Source organism: Triturus cristatus, chromosome 1_1 (assembly GCF_964204655.1).
Source record: "Triturus cristatus chromosome 1_1, aTriCri1.1, whole genome shotgun sequence".
Taxonomy (NCBI): Eukaryota; Metazoa; Chordata; class Amphibia; order Caudata; family Salamandridae; genus Triturus; species Triturus cristatus.
Window position 1 is genome coordinate 223,625,255 of NC_140579.1, and position 23,497 is coordinate 223,648,751.

General features: G+C 48.0%; 1 long non-coding RNA gene across 1 annotated transcript in view; it reads right to left on the bottom strand.

Annotated features, from left to right (window-relative positions):
• LOC146870022 (uncharacterized) overlaps window positions 1-23,362 on the bottom strand; it is a 160,155-nt gene extending 136,793 nt beyond the window's left edge. Inside the window, exon 1 of the long non-coding RNA XR_014968478.1 lies at window positions 21,847-23,362. This is a non-coding gene — a long non-coding RNA (uncharacterized LOC146870022). The remainder of the gene's footprint in view (window positions 1-21,846) is intronic.
• Window positions 23,363-23,497: the final 135 nt, after the last annotated feature.

Below are 23,497 nucleotides of genomic sequence, written 5' to 3' on the forward strand. Positions count from 1 at the left end.
AACTCTGAGGCAACTTGATGAAAGCACCTTACGTCCATGGACATACACCTATCACCTGGGCACCCACTAACTAGAAATTTCTTCACTTGGACCATGCATTCATCTTTATCGGAATTTTCTAACCATTCTTTCTCTGAAATCTTAAACTGTTCATTTATGTCACAAATTGTGAAAACATACTCCACATCTTCCCATTTTTTTTTTGTTGTCGTCCTCCACACGATCACCTTAAACTGGTAAACGTGAGAAGCAATCAGCTCTAACATTCTTTCCTCCAGGAATGTATTTTATGTCAAAGTTAAATTCCTGTAACCTTGCCAACAATCTTATTAATCTTGATGAGGCTTTATTTGAACAACTATCGCCTAACATGTATATTAGGGGTTTATGATCAGTATGTAATTCAAATTTTGTTCCCCAAATTTACATTTAAAATTTTTCTGAAGCCCGTGAACAAGCTAGTGCTTCACGTTCAATTGTACTATAGTTTTTCTCTGCCACATTCAATGTATGTGAAGCAAAGGCAATAGTCCACTCTTGACCTGCAATTATTTGGCTGAGGACTGCACCTAAACCCTTGCCACTAGCATCTACATTAATTATGCATTTCGCACCATATGTAAAGGGCTTAATGGCAGGGGCAGAAGTGATTAAGTGTTTTACTGATTCGAAAGCTTCCTGACAATCCTTGGACCATATAAACTTCTCAATTTTCTTTAAAAGATTCCATAACGGTTGCACAATAACCGCATAACCCTGAACAAATCGTGCATAGTATTCACTTAAGCCCAAAAATGCCCTTAGAGAATCTTTGTCATTTGGAATGGCTGCTTCATTTATACCTTTTAGTAAGGATTCTTTGGGTTTAATACCATCCCCTGAAATGTTGTGTCCTAAATAGTTGACTTGTTGTGAAATAAATTTACATTTCTCAAAATTGACTGTCATACCCCAAGAACCTAACTTGCTAATGACCTCTTCCAACAGTGCAATGTTTTCATCTAAACTCTCAGTGTGAACTAAGATGTCATCTTGAAAGGCTTGTACGCCCTCTAGGCCCCCAAAAATTTGATCCATCAGACGTTGAAATACACTGGCAGCGGATGCCAATCCAAATGGCATACGCTTGTACATATATACACCAAACGGCGTTACAAAAGTAGTCAGGTGTTGTGAATTTTTAGATAATGGTATCTGATGGTACGCAGAGCGTAAATCAATTGTTGAAAAATACTTGCTACCACCCAATCTGGCTAGCATTTCATGAATACGTGGGAGAGGATGACAATCAACCAGAATATTTCTATTGAGAATTCTAAGGTCTGCACATAGGCGTATATCCCCATTACTTTTCGTGCGACGACTGCCGCAGAAACCCATTCTGATGATTCAACTTGTTTGATAATACCCTGAGAACACATGTCATCAAGTAATTTCTTGAGATCATTTCTGGCAGAAAGAGGAACTGGTCTGACTTTTTGTGTAAGAGGATAGCATTGCTCTTCAATACAATATTATGTTCAAAATTCTTAATGACTCCAACCTTGTTAGAAAATACTTGAGGAAATTTAACTTGTAACATCTTAGTAAAATTATCACAGTTGTTCGTCTCTTGAATTGCTGAGATGGGAATATCACCAAGTGTGATTGGTTCATCATGACCAGGCCTTAAAATAATACCAAGCTTAGCTTGAGCCTGCCAACCCAGAATGTCGCGTCCATTAACAGCTACATAAATTTTTGTGAAAATATTTCTCCCTTTAAACAAAATGCTATCCTCAAAATATCCTCTCATTATGATGTCATACTCCCCAAAAGCTTTGGGATTTATGGTTGTAGATTTCAATAGTTTCCCCGACCAGAATTTATAAATGGTGTTCTCAGCCAAAATTGTAATTGGAGATCCTGAATCCGCCATAACGTCTAAATCAATTACACCAATTGTTACGTCACATATGGGGCCTTTACACCGTTTCTCATGATCACCCAGTGTACTAATCTCCACTGATTATACCGACACATTGCTAATAGCTTCTGACAATATATCATTTTCTACATCAAGCTGACTTACCCTGACCCTTGTATTGTTAGCATGACAAACATTATAAAAATGTCCAATTTTTTTGCAATTGTTACACCTCTTGCCTTGAGCAGGACAATTCTGAAAATTACCTAAATGGAATTTCAAACCACATCTGTAACATGCTCCAGTCACTCTCTTGTCACTGTTCTTTTATCCTATATTCTTTTGTGATACCAAATGTATGTTTGTTTCATTACTACCTGGTGTGACTTCTACAGCAGAGACCTTAGAAATGTCTGAAGATACATTAACACAAGATTCAGACAATATTTTTGACGAAACCACAGAACGTTCTATACTCCTAGCTATATCCATAACCTCCTCTAGTGATGGATTCTTACATGTCAATCTGCGTTCTTGAATTTTTTTGTTAAAGCAATTAAAAACCAATTGATCACGTAGAGCAGTGTCCTAATAATTGTCAAAAACACATTTAGATGCTAAGTCACGCAATACAGCTAAATAGTCTTCAATAGATTCCTCTGCAGACTGTTTACGTTTAAAGAATTTGTGTCTTTCAACCATTACTGAAGGTTCGTCAACATACTGTTTTCCAATGCGTGCCAACGCTTCTTTGTAGACATCCCATGAATAATTTCCGGAAGGTGCAGGAACCACAGGTAAGTTATCGAAAACTTCCGGCCCAGAGTTGCCCAAAAGGTTAAACAAAATGGCTTTTTTACGAGCTGCTGAATATTTGATACAGTCTATGGCTTCAAGATAGTTTTCAAAGATTCTTAACCATTTGTGCCATGGTTTCACTGGTTTTCCAGGAAGTTCAAGAAATGGAGGAGGTTGCATAACATTTGAGCTGCTACTAGAGGCCATTATCTAATAATTTGTTAGTTAAGTAAAATAAATTATAAGAATTTAACCATAAACAAACAAATCAATTAAAATGTGAGAAAAGTATAAATGAATCAGTTAAAATACCATTGTTCCAAGTTACTTTATATCGAACGAGTAAATAAACGCTTCACCAAAAGATGTCCTTCGAGTTGAAACGCGCTTTGAATGGTTGCTAGGCAACTGATGTTGACACTTGGCCAAAATGGAGGCACGCAGCGTAGAATTGTGCGATGACGCTTGATGTACAACGTAGAGACAGCACGTCAGCTGTTCATTCAGTTACGCCGCACGAGAAGAGAATGCCGCTGCGTTGAACTGTTCGAGCTTTTCATAAGATGCCGACCCAACTTCAAACTCCGCTTCAATAGCGCGGATGTTAACTGCCCACACAAACGATGCAACACGGGACACAGAAGACGTAAGTGGGTCTTTCACATCATCTAAATTAAAAGCAGTTCGATTCCAGCCAGAGCGCAAACTGTCTGTGCGAGTTGAAAAACCAAACCGTCAGCGCCACAGTTCAACGAATGCGCTAGGTAAAGTCACACACTCTGCACAAAATTGATAAAGTACATTACCAAATGCCTCCTCAGTGTTTTGCATCCAACACCTTTGAATGGTTCAAATTCCGTTCTTCTCGTATCATTAGTTATCTTGGAGATTGTTGAAATTCACGAGGTTTAAATTTTTTGTCGGTGGGTCCACATATAATCCGTCACCATTAAATGTAATAGGGGTGGATTACGAAATTCAATAAAAACCAATCCACAGAAGTTACGTTGAAGTTTTAATAAGAGTAAGGACCCACAACCTTCTTCTCCAGTTTCCTAGTCCGTTCTGCCCACAGTCAAACACCAACATTCCCACAATAACATTCCAACACTGGCATTCCTTAAAGCTACATCCCTGAAATTTACGTTCTACATTTTTTAAGACATGTCATGAAATAAATAATACATTTCCATATATTACAATAACCTGTTTTATAGAAAAGCTAAACAGCACAGCTAAAGCCTTATCAAACTGCTGTTTTCTTGAATTCTTTAGCAGGACTCATTTTCCAAGTGATTCAAATAGAATTCTATGTCATGACCGGAGGCTTCGGATTATGCTATCCTTTCTTTGCTTTATTCGACAGCAGCCATTTTTAAAACTTGTAATCAAACCACATTTCCCAAACACCCTCAGGAAATTGGTTAATAAAAGAAACAAACAAGGGTCAAGATATCCCGGAGTCCAATGCACCAATTACGGCACTGTATCCACTGGATAGTCCCTCATCGACCCCTCGCTCATCCTCTTTCTTTGCTGCTACGCAGCCGTGAGATAAGTGCCTTTCATTTTCCCATCTATTTTACTCACTTTAATGGTGCAAGGCTTTGTTGCAGCCGCGGTACCGCTTTTTCTGCCTTCCGCGACTGTGAAGCTATGTACTTGTAATATTGCGCTTGGTTTAAGGCGCGTTTATCTGGCAGTTTGCTCACGCATTCCTTTGAGCTTTGGCCGTGTAATCATGCTTTGTGTGAGACGCTCGTGACAGGGCTGCTCTTCGCGCCCCTGCGCTTGTGCTTTACCTTGTGTTTTCCTGTGTTCTTTTTATGCGCAGTAGACTTCCTTATTCATCCCGCGGGTCCGTTTGTGGGCCTACGCGGGACCGCACATCGTTTTCCCTGCCGCAGAGCGCGGCCCCAGCTGCCAGGGGGCGCTGACGCGCGTGTCCACCGTGTCAGTGCCTTGTTGGCAAGGGAGTGCGGAATCAGAAAGACCGTTAATTGCTTTAATTACGCTCGCCGTTGCCTGGAGCTCCGCAACCCCCTGGAGAGTTACGCCCTCAACAGAGGATCGGTGGAGCTTGTGCCCATTGACGCTCAGGGTGCGTTCTGAGTAGGTTTGTGTGTTCTTATATTTGACTCCCTGTGGGTGTAGTGAACAGTGTTTGGCTTATGTTGGTTAGCAGGCTGAATTTGACTCTGAAGGGACACGCTCCCAGGGGAATCTCGAGCCTGTCTATTCATTTCTGAGGTAGGGTGGTGTCCCAGAGGCGTAGATCTCATTTTCTTCGTTGAGTGGGCCTGTGCCCTAGTTGACTTTGCTGGTCCCCAGAGTAAAATTAACAGTCCCGGAGGCTGTGGAGGTCGCCACTGGCTGTTAATGTTCCTTTCCCAGTGCGCAGAGTCTACGTCCTCTTCTCCCATGTGTGATCAGGCTGACATGCAGTGGGAGGAGGATCCCCTAGCCCAACTGCCGTGGGATGATGAGTTTTATGCTGCGGTGGATGCGTCCGTTTACAGGGCGGTTGAGGAAGTGATGGCTCCCATGGAGAAGCGTTTGGTGCAAAAAATCGCGTGAGAATGCGCTAAGTGGGCCTCACCAGCTCCCAGTGCCCCTCACCAGCTCCCAGTGCCCCTAAAGCTTCCCAAACTGCGCAAGGGGGGGAACCAGCGCTGGCTAAACGTCCCAGGATGGATGCCGTGGATCAAGGCGCTTTCGCGTGATTACGGGAGGCCTTTTTGGCTCAAAATCAGCCACAGCCAGCTCACTTAGATCCTTCCCCTACCCCATCTAACCCAGTCAGTCCGGCTCCGGAGTTTGGGGAGGACACTCAAGGAGATACAGATGACGATTCCAGGCCATCTCGACCATGGCGTCGGGCAGCTCCGTCAGGCTCCTCGTAGCCTCAAGGAACAAGTGGCGGTTCCGATATGCTGGATCCTGAATTGCTCATGCACCCCTGGTCCTCTGAGTGGACTCCGTCAGTGAAGGTCGCCAGCTACGTGGCGAGTCGGATTCGCACCCCCATGGGCAAGGAAGCCCGTAGCCGTCTTCGCTCTGAGTGCCCGCGCCCCTCTCTTGACATGAAGGTTGCACAGACACCCGAGTTGGACCTCAGAATGGACACCTTCCTGGCAAAGTTCATCAAGGACCCCAAGAAGGGTATAGATCGTTCCTGGAGGGCATGCCAGGATAAACTTCTGGATGCCCTGGGTCCCCTCACCAAGATCTTAGACATGGCGGAGGACACCAAGAGTTCAGGGGCCTTTATCTCCCCAGACGCACTGCAAAGCTGGGCACACCGTGCAGTGGTCTTTCTGGGAAACGTCAATTGTGCGCTCTCAACGGAGCCGAGGCGGTCTTTCCTTATAAAGGTGGACCCGAAGTTGGGAGATCTTGCCGACTCAGAAGCAGGAGCGGTGGCCCAGGGAGGCTTATTTGGGGAACCATTCATTAAGGAACTGGGCAAGTTCGTGAACACATTAACGTCACTTGACAAAGCCCAGTCTTCCATTAAAAAAGTTTTTTCCTCCCGGGTTTTCCGTGGGGCCGGTCAATCCCCCCAAAACTCCAGGGGGCAAGGCTCCAGGCAAGGCAGTACCAAAACCAGTCCAGGTACAACTTCTACCCTTCACGGGCGGAAAGGTCCAGAGGTCATGGTTTCAGAGGAGGGAACAACTCTTCTAACGCCGGTAAGTGTCTCTACCGAGTCTCTGGTGCGATTGGGAGGCCGTTTGGCCAGATTTCTGAGTGTGTGGAGAACAGTCACGTCAGATACTTGGGTGTTGCAAACAGTCCAAGGTTTTCAGATGGAAATTTGCGATGACCCCAAGCAGGTGGTTCAGCCCAGGCCTATTCACTTTTCTCACCAAGAAGGGGAGTTGATAGACAGAAGTGTCCGCGACCTTCGAGAAAGGAGCTATATGTCGAGCCGTCTTGCATCCATAGGGTTTCCTAAGGAACATGTTCTTAGTGGACAAGCTGGATAGGGGGCAGCGACCGGTCCTGAACCTCCGTGACTTCAACGAATGGCTCGTATACGGCCATTTCAAAATGGAGGGTATTCATCTCTTACGAGACATTTTGCGACTGGCAGATTGGATGGTCCTCTTGGATTTAAAAGATGCCTACTTGGCCATTCCTATTTTTCCGCCTCACAGGAGATTCTTGCAGTTTCTCTGGCGCCGGCAAGTGTTTCAGTTCACCACACTCCGTTCCGGGCTGTCCTCTGCCCCTTGGTGCTTCACAAAGGTACTCAAGGCCGTCGTGGAGTTCCTGCGGGCGCGAGGTACGCGACTCATAGTTTATTTAGACGACATGCTGCTGTTGGCCCAGGATCCAAGTGTGCTTCGGGATCAATTACAGCAGGCCGTCAGTCTCTTGGAGAGTTTGGGGTTTGTGATAAACACCAAAAAGTCCCTGTTGATTCCGGCGCGGGAAGTCACCATCCTGGGATTCGTGATCGACTCTACGAGATGACCCTCAGTCTTCCGTCGCGGAAGTTGGCCAGGATTCGTCATGAGCTACGTCGAACTTTGACCAAAGAAACGGTCCCTCTTCGACAGATTGCCCGCGCAGTGAGGCTGGTGTCGGCCTCCATCCAGGCCATATTCCCCAGCCCGTTACATTATCGGGCCTTGCAGCGTCTCAAGGCAAAACATTTGCGAAAGGGGCTTCCGTATTCCCATCCAGTTTCCCTGTCAGAGGAGGCACAAGCAGAGATTCATTGGTGGCTATCTCATATGGACGCCTGGAACGGGAGAGCGATTTTCGGCTCTGCCCCAGAGCTGATTATCGAGTCAAACGCCAGCAGGTCAGGTTGGGATGCCAGGTGTGGAGAATTTTCCACAGGAGGGTCATGGTCTCCACAGGAGCAGCTCCTGCATATCATCTGTCTGGAGCTCTTGGCGGGCTCTTTTGCCGTGCGGTGCTGGACAAAAGAGCGGGTTCTGTCGTGTGTCCTCTTGAAAATGGACAATATTTCGGTGGTCAGGTATATCAACCTCCTGGGAAGCACTCGCTCAAAGGTGCTGTCAGATCTCGCGACCGACCTTTGGCAGTTTTGCCTCGACCATCAAATTTCGGTGACTACGGAGTGTCTCCCCGGTCGGGAAAATCAGGTGGCTGATTGCCATTTGCATCACTTCAGAGATTCCTGGGGTCCTTTTTCAGTGGATATTTACGCCTCCAGACTGGACCATCAGGTTCCTCGGTTTTAAGCTGGAGGCCAGATCCGTTAGCAGTAGCCCCGGATGCTTTCCTGCAAGATTGGACGCAGAAACAGGCCTATGCGTTCACACCTTTCGCGATGATCACCCCGGTGTCAGCCCAAATCAAGCGAACGTGGTTCTCATCACTCAAATTTGGAGGTCACAAGTCTGATTTCCCGTTCTTCTGGAACTTTCTCGGGATTTTCCAAACCAACTCCCCTACTTTACAGAGCTGATTCTGAATCCGGATCACCTCCCTCATCAGATGGTGCACAACGGATCCCTGCGTCTCATGGCATGGAGGATTACAGGAGCAGATGGTCTATTCCAGGCCTTTCGGAATACGCTGATGGCCTCTTGTCCAAGGCCTGGTCATATAGTACCATTAAGAGATATCGATCGACCTGGCAACATTGGTGTTGTTGGTGTGTGTGCGACGGGGTTGTGATCCCGTTGGCGCGGACTTAGTCCACATTCTTAATTTCTTGGCAAGTTTAGCCCAAGAAGGTTTAGCCTATCCTTCAGTGAACACTTCCGCCATTTCAGCGGGGCATGTTCCGATGCAAGGCAAACCAGTGGTTGAACATCCTTTTGTTTGTCGACTGCTGAGGGGACTACGTTTGTCACTTCCCCCTGAGCCTCGGTACTCGGAGTTGTGGGATGTTAATAAAGTACTCAATTTATTTATTTCAAGGCAATCTAATGAATATTTGTCGAGAACGGAATTGTCAGCGAAACTGGCAATACTCCTTTGTCTTATTTCCTGCAGGAGTGTTTCCGATATACTGGCCCTGGACATCACGGGCAGAGTTTTTTCCCCCTTGGGAGCGTCCTTTACCATCAACCGTAGGACTAAAAGTCACACTCGCGTAGTAGAGTACCCAGCATTTCCAGATTTCCCCAAACTGTGTGTGGTTCGCTGCTTGACGGCTTATGAGGAAATGTCTTTGGAGTTGAGACCTCCAGGGGAGAGAGAGCTTTTGATTGATCTCCGGAAACCACACAAGGCAGTTTCATCCCCGACGATCGCACGTTGGGTGCGTTGGGTCATGCAGGAAGTAGGCATTAACCTACGCCTGTTCTGAGATCATTCCACATGGGGAGCGATGGCCTCAAAGGCATTCACGCTTGGTGCAAGATTGGAGGATATAATGAATGCAGCAGATTTGTCCTAGGATTCAACCTTTAAGAGGTTTTATTTTAAGCCAATAATTGATATGGCACATGTGGTGTTAAGTAAGCTTTAAACTAGCATAATCCGAAGCCTCCGGTCCTGACATAGAATAAACAATTTCCTAGCTATCATAACAGAAAGTTTCGATTCTATTAAGGACTCGGAGGCGAGGATTATCCCACCCATGAATCTCTACGAGATGACCCGCCCGTTGGGAGTAAGTACATTTCTTCTATGGTTATAATTATTGCTTGTAACTTGCATTGTTTGCATTTCTTTAGTTCCTGTTATAGCTCAATGCTACTTGGATCATATTGTACAACATTCTCTAATGTTCTTCAATAATGTAATGTTTGTTAAATTTACTTGCAAAATAATTGCACCTATGGACTTTGTTGGTTTTTTTTTCCTAGTCCTGATTTGTCTTTTGGTTCCCGGAGCGGATTCTGGGAAATAAGACGGCTAGACCAAGAGGAAGGGCGTGATTCGTGCAAAGAAAGAGGATGAGCGAGGGGTCGACTCGGGACTATACAGTGGATACAGTGCCGTGATTGGTGCATTGGACTCAGGAATATATTGTCCCTTGCTTGTTTCTTTTATTAACCAATTTCCTGAGGGTGTTAAGGAAATGTGGCTTGATTACAAGTTTTAATAAGCATTGGCATAGCCAATAGGTCTCGCTTTTGGGTCCTTATAAGTATTTAGTTATGTAGCACAATATCCTTGGTGCAACAACATCAACTGTTGCATGGCTAAACACTTATAAGGTCCCAAAGGTGAGACCTTGTTGGCTATGCCAATGCTTGTTTGTTCAGTATTTATTCACTTTTTATTTTTTTAAACTGTCATATGTCGAACTTTTACTTCAATGGCAGCCGCGCCCCGTTCCTTAGACAAGCCACATCTAAGGAAAGGTGTGCGGTCGTCATTAAAGTGAAACCGGGCATTGAGGTGTTTTTACAAAAAGGAGCATTTGTTTGTCAACTTGATGCACACATTATTTTTTGTAAAAACGCCCCATACAGCGCTTTCATTATAATGGCGGCTTCGCCCCTTTCTTTAGTCATGGCACGTCTAAGGAAAAGGGTATGGCTGACATTAAAGTTAAAGCACCACATGGGCGCTTTTACAAACAAGCATTTTCAATGCATTAGGTATCACATTTATGAGAGTTCCATAAATGCGAGACCTATTGCGTTGCAAATGCTTGTTTTGCAGTAGGCCTAGAGCAGATTGGATAGTTGGGATGATGAGACGAGTAACCTAAGGATAATACTGAATATCCTGAGGCAACATTTTAAAAGTAACTCTAATGCTTTATTGATTGGTTAATTCTTTCTACTTTTTCTGTCCTAACCCTGATGGGAAAATGGAAGAGTATGCGAGATGTACACATTAATGGGAGGCTGAGCAAGAAATTAGAGGTGGTCTTGGTGGTCTACAGCCACTGATGGACTAGGCATAGAAGAGAAAAGCAAATGTGAGTTCGAAAGTATGTTGCAAACACATAAGTCTTCAACAAGTACGTTTCAAACATACAAGTCTGTGTCAAGAATCAAAGGGGAAAATGCTTTTAATCACTGGTGCGGAGGCAAGGATGAACATTTAGTCTTCATTTTCTGGACAATGGATTTCATTTGCATCTGTTTAATCGTTACCAGCATACTCTAGCGTTGTTGGGTGTGGTTGTGTGTGTGGTTGTGGGTTTGTGTGTGGTTGTGTGTGTAGGTGTGGTTGTGGTTGTGGTTGGTTGTGTGTGTGTGTGTGTGTGTGTGGTTGTGTGTGTATGTTGTGTGTGGTTGTGTTTGTGTGTGTGTGTGTGGTTGTGTGTGCTTGTGGTTGTGTGTGTGGTTGGGTGTGGTTGTGTGTGTATGTGGTTGTGTGTGTGGTTGTGTGTGTGTGTGTGTCACAAAGTGTGTTTCGAGCCTGAAGACTGGTACTGTTGCAGGAGCACTTCTCTGTTGATCATTTACTTCTGGGGTGAATGAGCCATCCATTACCAAGTTCAACTTCCATTCCCCCCCCCGGAGGTACCCACAAATGCATACATCTGACAATGCTAATTTTGAAATGGATAGGTAAAGGCCCCAGAAGGTGGAATACATACAGAGGACTGTTGGCTCAGCCACTAAGAATATACAACTTATGTCTGACGATGAAGTGAACCTCCTCTGGTTCCAACACCTAGGCATACATTGTCAGGAGACGATTCCTCAGTCAAACTGTAATGCACCAGCCACAAGAAAGCACAAGGTGGCCGCTTCCAGGGCATGATGCACATGCGCGTAATGGCCTGCTTGAAAACTGTTGTAAATCTTAAGTAGGAAAAACAGAGAACCGTCTCTAGTTTAGCCAGCTGGAACTAAAAAACTGCAGAAATAATCAACAAAGGAGAATATCAAAAATAAGGCAGCCAAGTCAATCCATGTGTTCTACTGTTAGGCAGAAAAATGAGAACTCGGCTAAACTGCTTTGTGAGGCCAAAAACACCCATAACAGGGATCCCAGTCAAGTTTTAAATTGACGACTTTGTTTTTGGGAAGTGTTTGCCAGTGGATCCTGTTTAGAACAAGCTAAGTGAACAGTAAAAAAAAAAAAAAGTACAAAAGTTAATGTTGGAGAAATCACATGAGGATTTAATGCAAGCTGTTCACACGGTGAGTCCTGACACTGGCTGCCCCTATTAACTCCACATCCATAATCCTGTACTGTCTGGGCACAAGTGCAGACGCCTTAGTATTTTGATCACCACAGCAGCATGGCCTCGACCATGTATGACCAGAGGCATCGAATATCCCAGCTTCTACTTACTTTGAAAATCTTGAACAAAAACGGAGCAGGATTGGGTAGTGGATCATATGGAGGAAGTAGGACTACACTTCATCTCTTTTTTTATTAGTAACTTGTGGGCACCCCCCACCTAGCAGTGGGAACGTAAACTGCTGCGTAATAAAAAAATATATACTTTCGCATGCTCACATAAGTACGTCATAAAATACAGCCCAAAGAATTTGCACGAATGGGTGCCCTGTAGTACCCTTCAAATTAAAAAGGGAGCCTATCGGTGTGTATATTTTCTGATTACAGTAGAAAGAAACGTTGCCCCATGGTATCAGTTTATTCCTACATTCAAATAGAACAAGCCGCTTTTATTACGTGCTGGGAAGCTGCGTCCCCGAAGACCCGGCGGAGGCGAGCTGCTTTACGGAAGCATCGCCGGCGTAATGCGCATTGGTGCGTCGCATATTGGGCGTATTCCTGTCCCGAGCTTGGCCCTGTACATTGCAGGACCAAGAGCATTCCAAAGAGGCCCGTGTAGAACTGGACCAAGCAGGTGCCGGGGCGTGCCGTCGGTCCGTCCTCTTCCGCGGGGTATCCTTGCTTTGCATCCTGGGACTTGTAGTTTGCTCCCGCACGCACCCCTCACACCTGACACGGAGAACGTGTGATCTCCGGGAACGAAAGCAATGAGAGATGGGGAGACTGACGAGGGAGAACGGGGAGGAGGTCGAAGGCGGCGACGATTGATGGACGGGGAGGGGAAGGCGCGAGGGGCAGAGCTGAACGAGGAAGGAGGAGGGAGCGTGGGAAATGGTCGTATTATATTGAATTGAGGGGGGTAGAAGACGGAGATGAATGGGAGGGAGGAGCAGCTTTAGGTGAGTGTAGTTTGCTCCTGCACGCACCCCTCACACTTTTTTTTTTTTTTTTTAAATTTATTTCTTGATAAGAGAGAAAAGGATAATCACACAGACATACACTATCACTCGCCTACAACCCGGAGGCCGGCCGTTTCCTTTCTGTTAGACGTTACACCTCACGGCTTATCCCACATCCCGGGGGCTGGGCATCACCGTACACTTATGCAGTTATTCGATATCTTTATCCAGAAGTACAGCTTATCTTCCGCATGTCTCATAGTCTGTTCCCCATTAGGGACTAAAAATGTTCCTTCTTAAATCATTACATAAAACTTAACGTCAACCGCCCCCTCCCCCCCCACCCCATCCTGTCAAAAAAAAAAATTCTGTCAGCCTCTCCCCAGGCGCCCTCGGCACCTTCAGTGCCTGCTGTGTCGCGCTCCCTAACAGGCCTACTTTATCTGACCAGCGCGTGCACCATTGAACACTGCCTAATGACCTTTTGTGTCCCCTAGTTCTCAAGCCGCGCCCTGGGACGCACGCCCCCCTTTAGACAGCAATTCAAAACTCCATCAGACATCATAGAGCTGGACTCAGTTGGGATCAGTACCCGCCGCAGCAAGGTCCTGCTCTTCTTCTTCCCCATCCCTAGGCTTCTCCCCGACGCCACCCCTCCTAAGATATTCAGCATACAATCCCCAAAAGTTCTTTGGTCTGCTTCTCGGGGGAAGGAGTTCACTAAACGCCTCCGTCTGTGTGCAGCAATAGAGAACATCTCGTTTCCACTGCACCATCGTGGGCAATGGGCCCCGCATCCAACAAATAGCCACTCTGCGCTTGGCGATCAGCATGTCCATATCTACTAATCTACGCATTGCCTTTGGAAGCCCCCTCGAGTGACCTAACAGTGCCACCGCAGGGTCCAAACGTAATTCCAATTCGGCAATCTCTCCAATCTGTTGAAATATATCCTCCCAGAATTTGCTGACGCCGGGGCAGTACCACGCCAAATGCATAAAGTCTGCATCCGGGTGAGCACACCTCTCATACATCGACCCCTCGTGCAGGCCATATCTGTGCAGCCTTACCGGCGTGTAATATACTCTATTTATAAATTTAAAGTGTATAAGTCTATGCTTGCCATGCAGCGAAATGCGTCGTATACCAGCACAGCAATAAGACCACATGGCGTCGTCTATCACTGTATCCAGGTCCCTCTGCCAGGCCAAACGGGCTTTAGTATATTACTGGGATCTCTGCGACATTGCTATGCAGTATAACTTGGACATCATCCTATGTGGGCTTTTGTGCTTGAGTAGATACGATAATTCCAGAACCTCAGGGGGTTCAACCATGTCCTCACCTAGGTGTTGCCGCCAAGCGCCTCTGACCCTATGAAATTGAAATCGCTGTAGCGGAGTGGTGGTCTCCGATGTCGACGCCACGTCTTCCCACGTTTTAGCAATACCGTCCTTAAACAAATCACCCAGCAAGTGTATACCTAAGCACCGCAGGGACCGCACAACGCCACCGTCCCTGCAGGGGGCCAGCCACACCGCCCATTCAAGCGGCATGGCCGGAGAATATAACAGCGCTCCCGCAGTCTGCCCAAGCAGCCAATTCCATGCATGCCGAGTATCATTTAGAGAATCTAAGAAGCCAGTTCTACGATCAGCTGTCTCAAACACTACTGCAGGTAACGGGAGAGGAGCTGCAAACAACCTCTCGAGTTTTAGGTATGGAATCACTTCATCTCCATGTACCCAGGCATGTGCCTGTGCTCCCTGTGCAATCCTGTAGTATAATTCCATATCGGGCGCCCCTAGGCCCCCCATGTGGTACGGTAGCGTCAGTACGCTCCAACGCACACGAGCTTGCTTCCCCGCCCACACCAGCCGTAACAGAGACAGTCTAGCAAAAAATGAACGCGGCAGAACTATAGGGATATTGGAGAACAAAGATAAAAATCGAGGCAGCACCACCATTTTGGCGATGGATATCCGACCCAAAAGTGAAAGGGGGAGGCCAATCGATGTCTCCACGTCCTCCTCCAGTCTATTAATGGCCCTCCCATAGTTCTCAGTGAAAACTACCTCAGAGTCCCTGTGCAATTGGATCCCCAGGTATCTGACAGAATCGTCCGACCACTGCAGCGGGTACTCCATTTCAAACGGAGCGGTGGATGGCGTCAACGGGAACGCAATGGACTTGCTCCATTTGACCTTTAACCCAGACAGTGCCCCAAACTGCACGACCTCTCGCAGCACTGGCGCCAAGTTGCTCTCCGGCTCCCTGACATAGAGCAGAGTGTCGTCTGCATATGTGGAGACCACTATACGTTACGATGGAAAATTAACGCCTCTCAGACTGTGATACTCACGCAGGGCTCGCGCCAGCGTCTCAGCCACCAGGGCGTATAGAATGGGGGAAAGGGGGCAACCCTGACGCTTCCCCCTGGAAATAGATATTGCGTCCGTAACCAGATCTCCCAGTCTAATCCTAGCAGTGAGACCCACATACAGCACCCCGATCATTTGCAAAAAAAAAACGGGCCCAATCCCATTTTGGTCAGGACCCGCCGCATAAAGGGCCATTCCACCGAGTCGAAAGCTTTCTCCATATCAAGGAAGACCGCGAGAGCCCTTGAATCTTGTTGAACATGCTGCAGCACACCAAACACCGTCCTAAGGTTATACGTGAGGTTCCTGCCCGGCACAAACCCCGCCTGCTCCGGGGCGACCAGCTCCGGAGTGAGCAGCGCAAGCCGCGTGGCTAACACTTTCGCAAATAGTTTAGTGTCGATGTTCAGTAAAGATAATGGCCGATACGAACTGCATTCCTCCAAATCTTTACCTGGCTTGGGGATGGCTACCAGAATAGCCTCCCTCATAGAAGGAGGCATGTGGCCGGTGACGCACAGATCGTCAAACAGCGTGGATAGATGCGGAAGCAATATATCAATGAAGGAACGGTAAAAAGCTACCGTGAGGCCGTCCGCCCCAGGAGCACTATTTGCCTTCATCCCCGCCAGCGCTTCGAGTATTTCGTCCCTTTCTATAGGTAGAGCCAAAAATTCCCTGTGCCCATTTGAGAGGAAGAGTAGCTGGATATGATCTAAATAGTCTTGTATGCTGTCGTCCATATTGGCCTGTTGAGATGCATACAGGGTAGCGTAATATGACTGGAAGCGCGCGGCAATGTCCGCCTCTTCAGTCAGCTCCTCCCCCTCTTCTGAGCGAACTTTGGTGACCGCCACCCTGCATCTACGCGCTTTCAGTATATTGGCCAGTACGGAACTAGGCCTCTCACCTTCCCCATACACTCTGGCAGTCGCATACTTCCCGAGGTGCAGCACTTCCGCATCCGCGGCGTCATGGTATTCTGCCAGTAGCTTCTTCAGCTCTTCTGCAATGACTTCCGACGCCTCCAACCGCTACGCAGCTTCTACCTCCCGCAGCCTATTTTCCAGTGACGCTAACATCTGCCTTATAGACCGCAGCACTCCAGAATGCTTAGCGATTGCCACCCCTCGGATATAAACTTTGAATGTTTCCCACAACGTTTGGAAACTGTCCACCGATCCTAAATTAGTATCAAAGAATTTTGTCATCTCCTCCGCCATCTCTTCTTTAAACAAGGGAGCAAGGAGGGAGTAAGGGGGGAACCGCCACACAAATGGAGGCATAGACCTACCGGGCGCAGCCAATGTAACCAGTATGGGGGAGTGATCCGATAGTGTGCGTGGCAACACCTGGCACGCCCAAACCTGCGACATGAGCGACGAAGACGCCAGCACGTAATCTATACGGGTATGCAGGTTATGATAAGCGGAGTAGTGCGTAAAGCCCCCCCTCCCCAGGGTAGAGGGCTCTCCACACATCTGAAAGGTCCATACAGAGCATTTCCCTCCGAATAGTCTTCGCCGCAGCTGTCTGCAATCTGGTCGGGCCTCCCGACCTATCCAGATCAGGATTCATAACCGTGTTAAAATCCCCCCCCCCATAGCATGTGAGCTGAACCAGAGTCCCTTTGCCAGTTCCGAGTAAAACTCAGGACAATCATGGTTAGGTCCATACACATTAACCAATAGTAAATCCAGTCCCTTCCCCCGATACCGCGACAGCACAAGTCGGCCCCCACCATCCACATGGAGCAGTTGCGCCTTACCACCCGGCTTAGGGTTAAACCAGGTCAATACCCCTCTGGCATGGGATGTGAAGCCGGCCGCATGCGAATTACCCACCAGCCCTCTCACGCGCAGCATCGGGCTACAGCTGGGGAGGTGCGTCTCCTGAAGGAAAGCAATGTCTACATTATGACGAGTAAGGTAATGCTGCACCTTGCGCAGCTTCCGGTGATCATTTAGGCCTCTAACATTCCAGGTCATCACTCTGATGGAGGCATGCAACCCGTTCCCTGCGCCGTTACTAGCCATGCCTGTCCCAACTATAGCCGTTATCGTCTACAACTGTGTGCCGTATGTGATGAGTACTTGGAGGAGGCCCTAGCAAAGCTAACTGACAGTTCGACCCCTTCAACAGAAAAACAAATAACTGCAACCCCGTCCCCCCTCCCACAGCAGACCCCCCCCAACTTGGTCTTGCCGTGCCCCATCAATAGGCTACCCTCCCCACCCACCTCCCGACCCTGAACAACTTAACCAAAAGAATAGATGGGCTGCACGCGCAGGCGGAGGTCGCTCAGTACGTAATATGTAGAAACCTATCGCTGTTACCGCCTGCCTGGCCCTCCTTACAGCAAACCCATCTCTGCCCTGCCGCCCCTTACAAATCTCCTCACCAGTCTCCCTCCGGCGTTGCTTGTAGTTCACCGCTACACTCACCGCTGACACTACCACCCATCAACAGCCTGCCAGCTAGTATGGTCGCTGCTGACAGGAGCCCCCTGTCCGCCCACGCGCACTTATCTACAATACTAGCTGGTAACAGAAGGCCCCTGTGCATACAGTGCTACGGAATTACAACCGACCCCCATCCCGAGGTCGCCAAGCATGCCCAACACCCCGATATTCTTCCCGCCAGACCCTCTAAATAGTTCTGCCGCACAGCTGCATAGTTATTAACACTGCCAGTCAATCCATCAACTTCAGTCCTGCAGCTCCAGTGTGCTCTCCGTCTCCTCACTCTGCTGTCTCTGCTCCGGGCTGCTCTGCCTGTCCCTATGCCAGTCCTTCAGCGCCCCGTGTAGTGCCTTAGGGTCCGTGAAGATGTGTGATTTCCCCTGTCGGTTAACCCGCAGCTTGGCTGGATACAACATTGCGTAGTCCAGTCCCATTTCACGAAGCTGTTTTTTATCCAGGACAAACTGCCGCCTCGCCTCTTGCACCCTGGCCGTGAAGTCAGGATAGAGCGAGATGGACGACCCTTCGTATACTAGTGTCTTTTTTTCTCGTGCCAATCGTAGGGCCACATCTCTATCGCGGTAGTTCAATAGTTTCGCAATAATTGGCCGCGGCGGTGCACCCGGTGGGGGCCTGGGACCAAGCGATCTGTGCGCCCTTTCCACCACAAACATTCCGGAGAACTCTTCCCGGCCGAGTAGCTCAGCCAGCAGTGACTCCACAAAACATTCCATTCGCCCCGTTGAGGTCCACTCCGGAAGGCCCGTGATGCGCAGGTTACAGCGGCGGGTACGTGCCTCCAGGTCTTCGGTCTTATCCTGCAGGACCTGCAGAAGCCGCCCAAGTTGCTTTTGATCAGAGTTAAGTGAGGACTGAGCCTCTTCAACCTCCACCAGGCACTGTTCCGACTGATCGAGCCTCTCCGCATGTTTATCTATTCGTTCCCCCATATTGTCCATTCTGTAGGATAGCGCGTCAATCTTTGCGCCCAGGGATGTGATGCCATTCTGCAACCCCCTTTCCATGGAAAGCAATAAGCCACGCAAGTCCTGTTCCTCCGCCGGTGGGGCCGCAGCACCGCCTGCTTCGTCCGCTAACGGCGTCTGGGTTTTGGCGCATTTTTGCTCAAATGTCAGCTTCGGTTGGGACTTATCGGTCTTGCCCATGGTGGCGGTCGTCTTTGCGCTGCGTCGCGTCCCGCAGCTCTGCCCAGGTCCAGCTGCACCACCTATCCAGGACGGGAACAGCCCGCGCACCCCGCAGCACAGCTCCACAGGGAACCAGGTCACCCCCAGCAGCCAGAAGCAAATGCGTTGCGCCGTCCGTGGAGCCTCCACTCCAACCCAGAGTATCAAACTTCTGGGCAAGTCCCGTTGCAATTCTGCTGGGCAGCCCCAGCCGATGGGCTCACGCCACCTCCAGCACCCTCAGGCCGCGGGGAGACCGTCGCCGCTTATCACCTTCTGCTGTACAGCCGAACGCCCGTCATGGGCCTCCCTTCCGTGGTTCACTCTCTGCCGCCAGCCGATCTCGATCGCTCCGGCCCCACAGAGCCGCCGCCTTCAAGGTGAATGCCCCAGCGCAGTCTTCTCGCCGCCTGCGCCCTCCCGCCGCTGCTCTCCTTACCAGTCCTCCACAGCCGTGCCCTTCCCAGCGCCGTCCCGCAAGCTGTCCAGGCCCCTGCCGCTTCTGTCTAGGAGAAACGTGTTGTGTTGGGCCCAGAAGCGCCCCACGCCGCCTCAGGCGCACACCGCTCAGGTTGGTACCCGTGCTGCCCACCGCAGCGGCCTAGGCCCCAGCGTCCACGCTGCTTCTGTCGGCACCTCCAGCCAGTCCGATCTCAAGGGGTTCATCTACTTCCTCTTCTGTCAGGCTGCCATACCAGCGAGAGAAGGGCTCCCCCCTCACTCTTCGTTCCTCAGTTTTCGCACCGCCGCAACCCAGGGCCAGGTCGCGAGGTCCGCTCTGCTTGCCGGCTCCTCCCACGCCTCCCAGGCTGTACGTCACTCGACGCAGGGCAGCCTACATCATACGCGAGAGCCGGGGATCAGGGGCCCTGCATGCCGCGACGGTTCTCCACCGCTGCTCCGCCTCCCGGGCCCGGAACCGCAGCCCCAGGTAGCGCGTTAGCTCCGACACTCGGACCTCGTCAGTTGCGTCTTTTACGGGCGGCGGAGGGCAGGATAATGAGAGGATCGTGGCGCTGCAAGCCGGAGCTCCGGGCTCAGGCGGCCAAACTGGATGCAAGCAAGCTCCGCCCCCCTCGCACCCCTCACACTTGACATGGAGAACGTGTGATCTCCGGGAACAAAAGCGATGAGAGATGGGGAGACTGATGAGGGAGAACGGGGAGGAGGGCAAAGGCGGTGAGGATTGATGGACGGGGGAGGGGATGGCGCGAGGGGCAGCTGAACGAGAAAGGAGGAGGGAGCATAGGAAATGGTTGTATTATATTGAATTGAGGGGGGGTGGAGGACGGAGATGAATGGGAGAGAAGAGCAGCTTTAGGTGAGTTTTCAAAGTGCTGCTGAAGGCTGGCGGTTCGCGCGTGCACGCTCGCGTGAACTCAAGCGCTAGGCCAGCCAGCAGCACTTTGAAAACTCACCTCCAAAATGTCTCTACGAGCCAGCGCATGCACTGGGCTCAGCGAGACCTAAAAATGGCTGCTATCGGAATAAAGCACAGAAAGTATAGCATAATCCTCGCCTCCAAGTCCTTAATAGAGTTGAAACTTTCCGTTACCATAGCTAGCAAATGTTTCATTCCTCAGATAAGCAAAGGAATTCAAATTGCATCATTTGATACTGTGAAAGTGTGTGATTTAATCCTATTGGTCCCACACATCATAATAAAACTGTTAAAATACACTGTACAATCCAGCTCATGCACAAAATGAAGAAATACATTAAATAACGACTGAAGCCCATTTAGATACAGAAGCGCTGGGACAGAGCATTGGCCAATCTATGATATCTCTTTACATTTCTCATCTAACAAGTTCTCTAAATTATTTATTTTTAGTGTATCAGAAAAGATGCAAGGACGCATCCTTGCCTCACACCAGCACTATATTAAAAGATTCAGAACAATCCCCATCAATTCCATAACCTACCTTGGCCGTAGAGCCTGCGTAAATTAGTCTAAATAGATTTACGGTTGTTACATCAAGCCCTATCTCCACCATAAAGGACCATAATTTATCATGGTTAACACAGTGAAACCGACTCGACAAATCCATGAAACCTAAACAGATTGTACCTTTTTTGGCAAAGTATATTTGGTTCATTTTCAAACACTGCTTGACTTTCCAAATCCCATTACGGAAACTATATTGTATATCAGATACAACTGAACGATCCTCTACACAGGATTTCAGCCTTGATAATAAAATTCTACCTGTTACCTTTACCAGGGAATCAAATAGCGAAATCAGGCGGTAGCACTCGGGATCCCTTCTGTGTCCCTTTTTGAAAATTGCCACAATCAAATAGTGAGACTATGTATCCAGTTTCCCAGCATTATATCCTGTTTTTAATATATCCCATTAGGGTTGGGCACTGTTCTGCACTGATTACTGTCAATGGCCGAGGTCGCTTGTTAAGCATAAAGTATAATGGCTGAAAGCTACTCACATTACCTACAGGAGTAGTATACGGCAGGTACTCACCCTTATCATTCTCTCCCTGCTTGGGTTAGTGTTATAAATACATATTTACACTGCTGTCATTTTTTCCTTTTCATGTAAATAGTTTTTACCTCTTGTTATCTATTTACATTAATGGTTTGTTCCACCCCTGAGTTTCTGGGACCATGGTTCCATCCTGCAACTCTTGGGAGTGCACAATAGAATGTTGATGAAAAGAGTTGAAGAGCGTTAGACTGGCAGTTGGGAAACCTCTGTAATACAAAAAATCCACGTACCTTCATCTTTATCCTGCGTTGTGGATTTAATTACTTCATTTTGGCGACTAGTGAGTACTGCTGTGTAGGGGGCAGCTAAGGTTTCCCACTCCTGTTTCTTCGCCAGTCTACCTGCCTCTGGTAGTGCCTATCTTACTTCTACTGCCGAACTTCTCCTCAGTTCCTGTTTTCTTCGGATACTGCCGTCGTCTACCAGAGCTACACGTCTCTTCTTTCTACGTTATAATTCATTGGAAGCACATTTCTCTCTATTCTGGAACATTTTCGCTGCCATTTATTATATTGCTGTATTTACCTCTGCACGCAGCCTAGGGAAAGCTTCTGCGTCTCCTCACCTTCCGATGAACATCTCACCCGGACCTTCTTCCAGAGCTGCTCCTCCGTCTTCAGGTTCTTCCCTTACGCTACAGCGTCTCTCCTTCGCGCCTGCTCAACACCTTTCCCGCTCTGGAGGTGTCTGATTGTTGCGCCTGCTCTGTTCGTCCTCCACGCTGCTCCTCAATCAGTCTTCCTACTGGAGGCGTTTCCAGCCCGCCTCGACTCCGGAGTTTTATTTACATCGCCTGCCTTCGTGAGCTCACTGCCTCGGCTTCTATCCACCTCATATTGCTATCACTGCTTACAATCTCCTGGTTCATTATCGCTCCCTTCGAGCGCCTCGTGGATCCTTCGGAGAGTGAGTTGTGGCAGATTGGTTTGTTTAGCACGCAATATTTGGGTGAGTCTTGTGTGAAGTTGGCCTGGCATATGCTGTCCACTAGTTATAGTGGGCACCTTGCTAGGGTGACCAGATTCTCAAAACAAAAAACGGGGACAGGTCATAGACATAGAAGTAGGACTACGATTTGCAGTAACCACCGACATAAAAGTAGGACTATTTGACAGCTGTGATAAACATAGAAAAAGGACTACGACAGCTCCCTCCAAGACCGAGATGAAGCATTACAGATGACAAATCAGAGGTCTTTTATCGGCAGTAAGCATTAATTCCATTTAAACAGACTTTGCCTCAACATTTGCTTTAGTCCAAGTTTGTTTTCTTATTAGATAAGTATATATATTGGGATTGTTAACTGAACAATAAAGAAAATTGCACAATCGAAGAGGAGTTTGTGCTCTTGTTTTTGCCACGAGGAAGTGAACGAGTGCATCGCTAGCGAGTTTGATAGATATATATATACACACATATACACACACACACATTCTGTCATCGTCAAAATCAGATACTGCTGTTTGTAGAATACTCCTTCCCATAAAGCACTCCCCCTACGTTCAGCGCAGTTGACTGAAATATAAATAATGTTTGCTTTATTTACGTGGAAACATTTACGCACATTAGCATAGTAAATAGTTTAGAACATATAAGACAGGGCTGGCTTTAGTGCTGGTGGCGCCCTGTGCGACAATGTTTGTTGGCGCCCCCCCCAATGACCACCTCCACCACGGATTCTCTCACTAGCACCCTTTAACAGTGACCAAGTCACCATAACCACACTCTATCAGATGCATTATATATAGCGCCACTCATACCAGTGTAGGGTGTCCAAGCACTTTGCATCACACACACATTACACAGAGACAATCAATCATACGTGTGTAAATCAGTGTATAGGAAATGTTACATAAGCCAAAGGACTGAAAGTGTAGGAGTCACATGTCATCCATACTGGTAGGCAGTATAGTTTAAGAGTGCTTGGTGTGGAGAAGCACAAACGCAGAGTCGAAAAAGAAACAGCATAGTTGGGAGTTTTCTTTAATATTAAGAATCGATTTCTAGCCAGATTAACCCTTTTTGAAACATTAATCAATGTTCTAATAATGTATACCTTGCAGTGTGTATGCAGTTCTAGGATGAAAGTTAATAGCTCACTATTCTATATTAGGACTTTAAGTAAATTGCAAGTAGCAAAAAAATGTCTCTTAAGAAAGCAGTAACCCTGCTGATCTGTTTACATCATACACACTCTGTAATCTACTTGGTACACG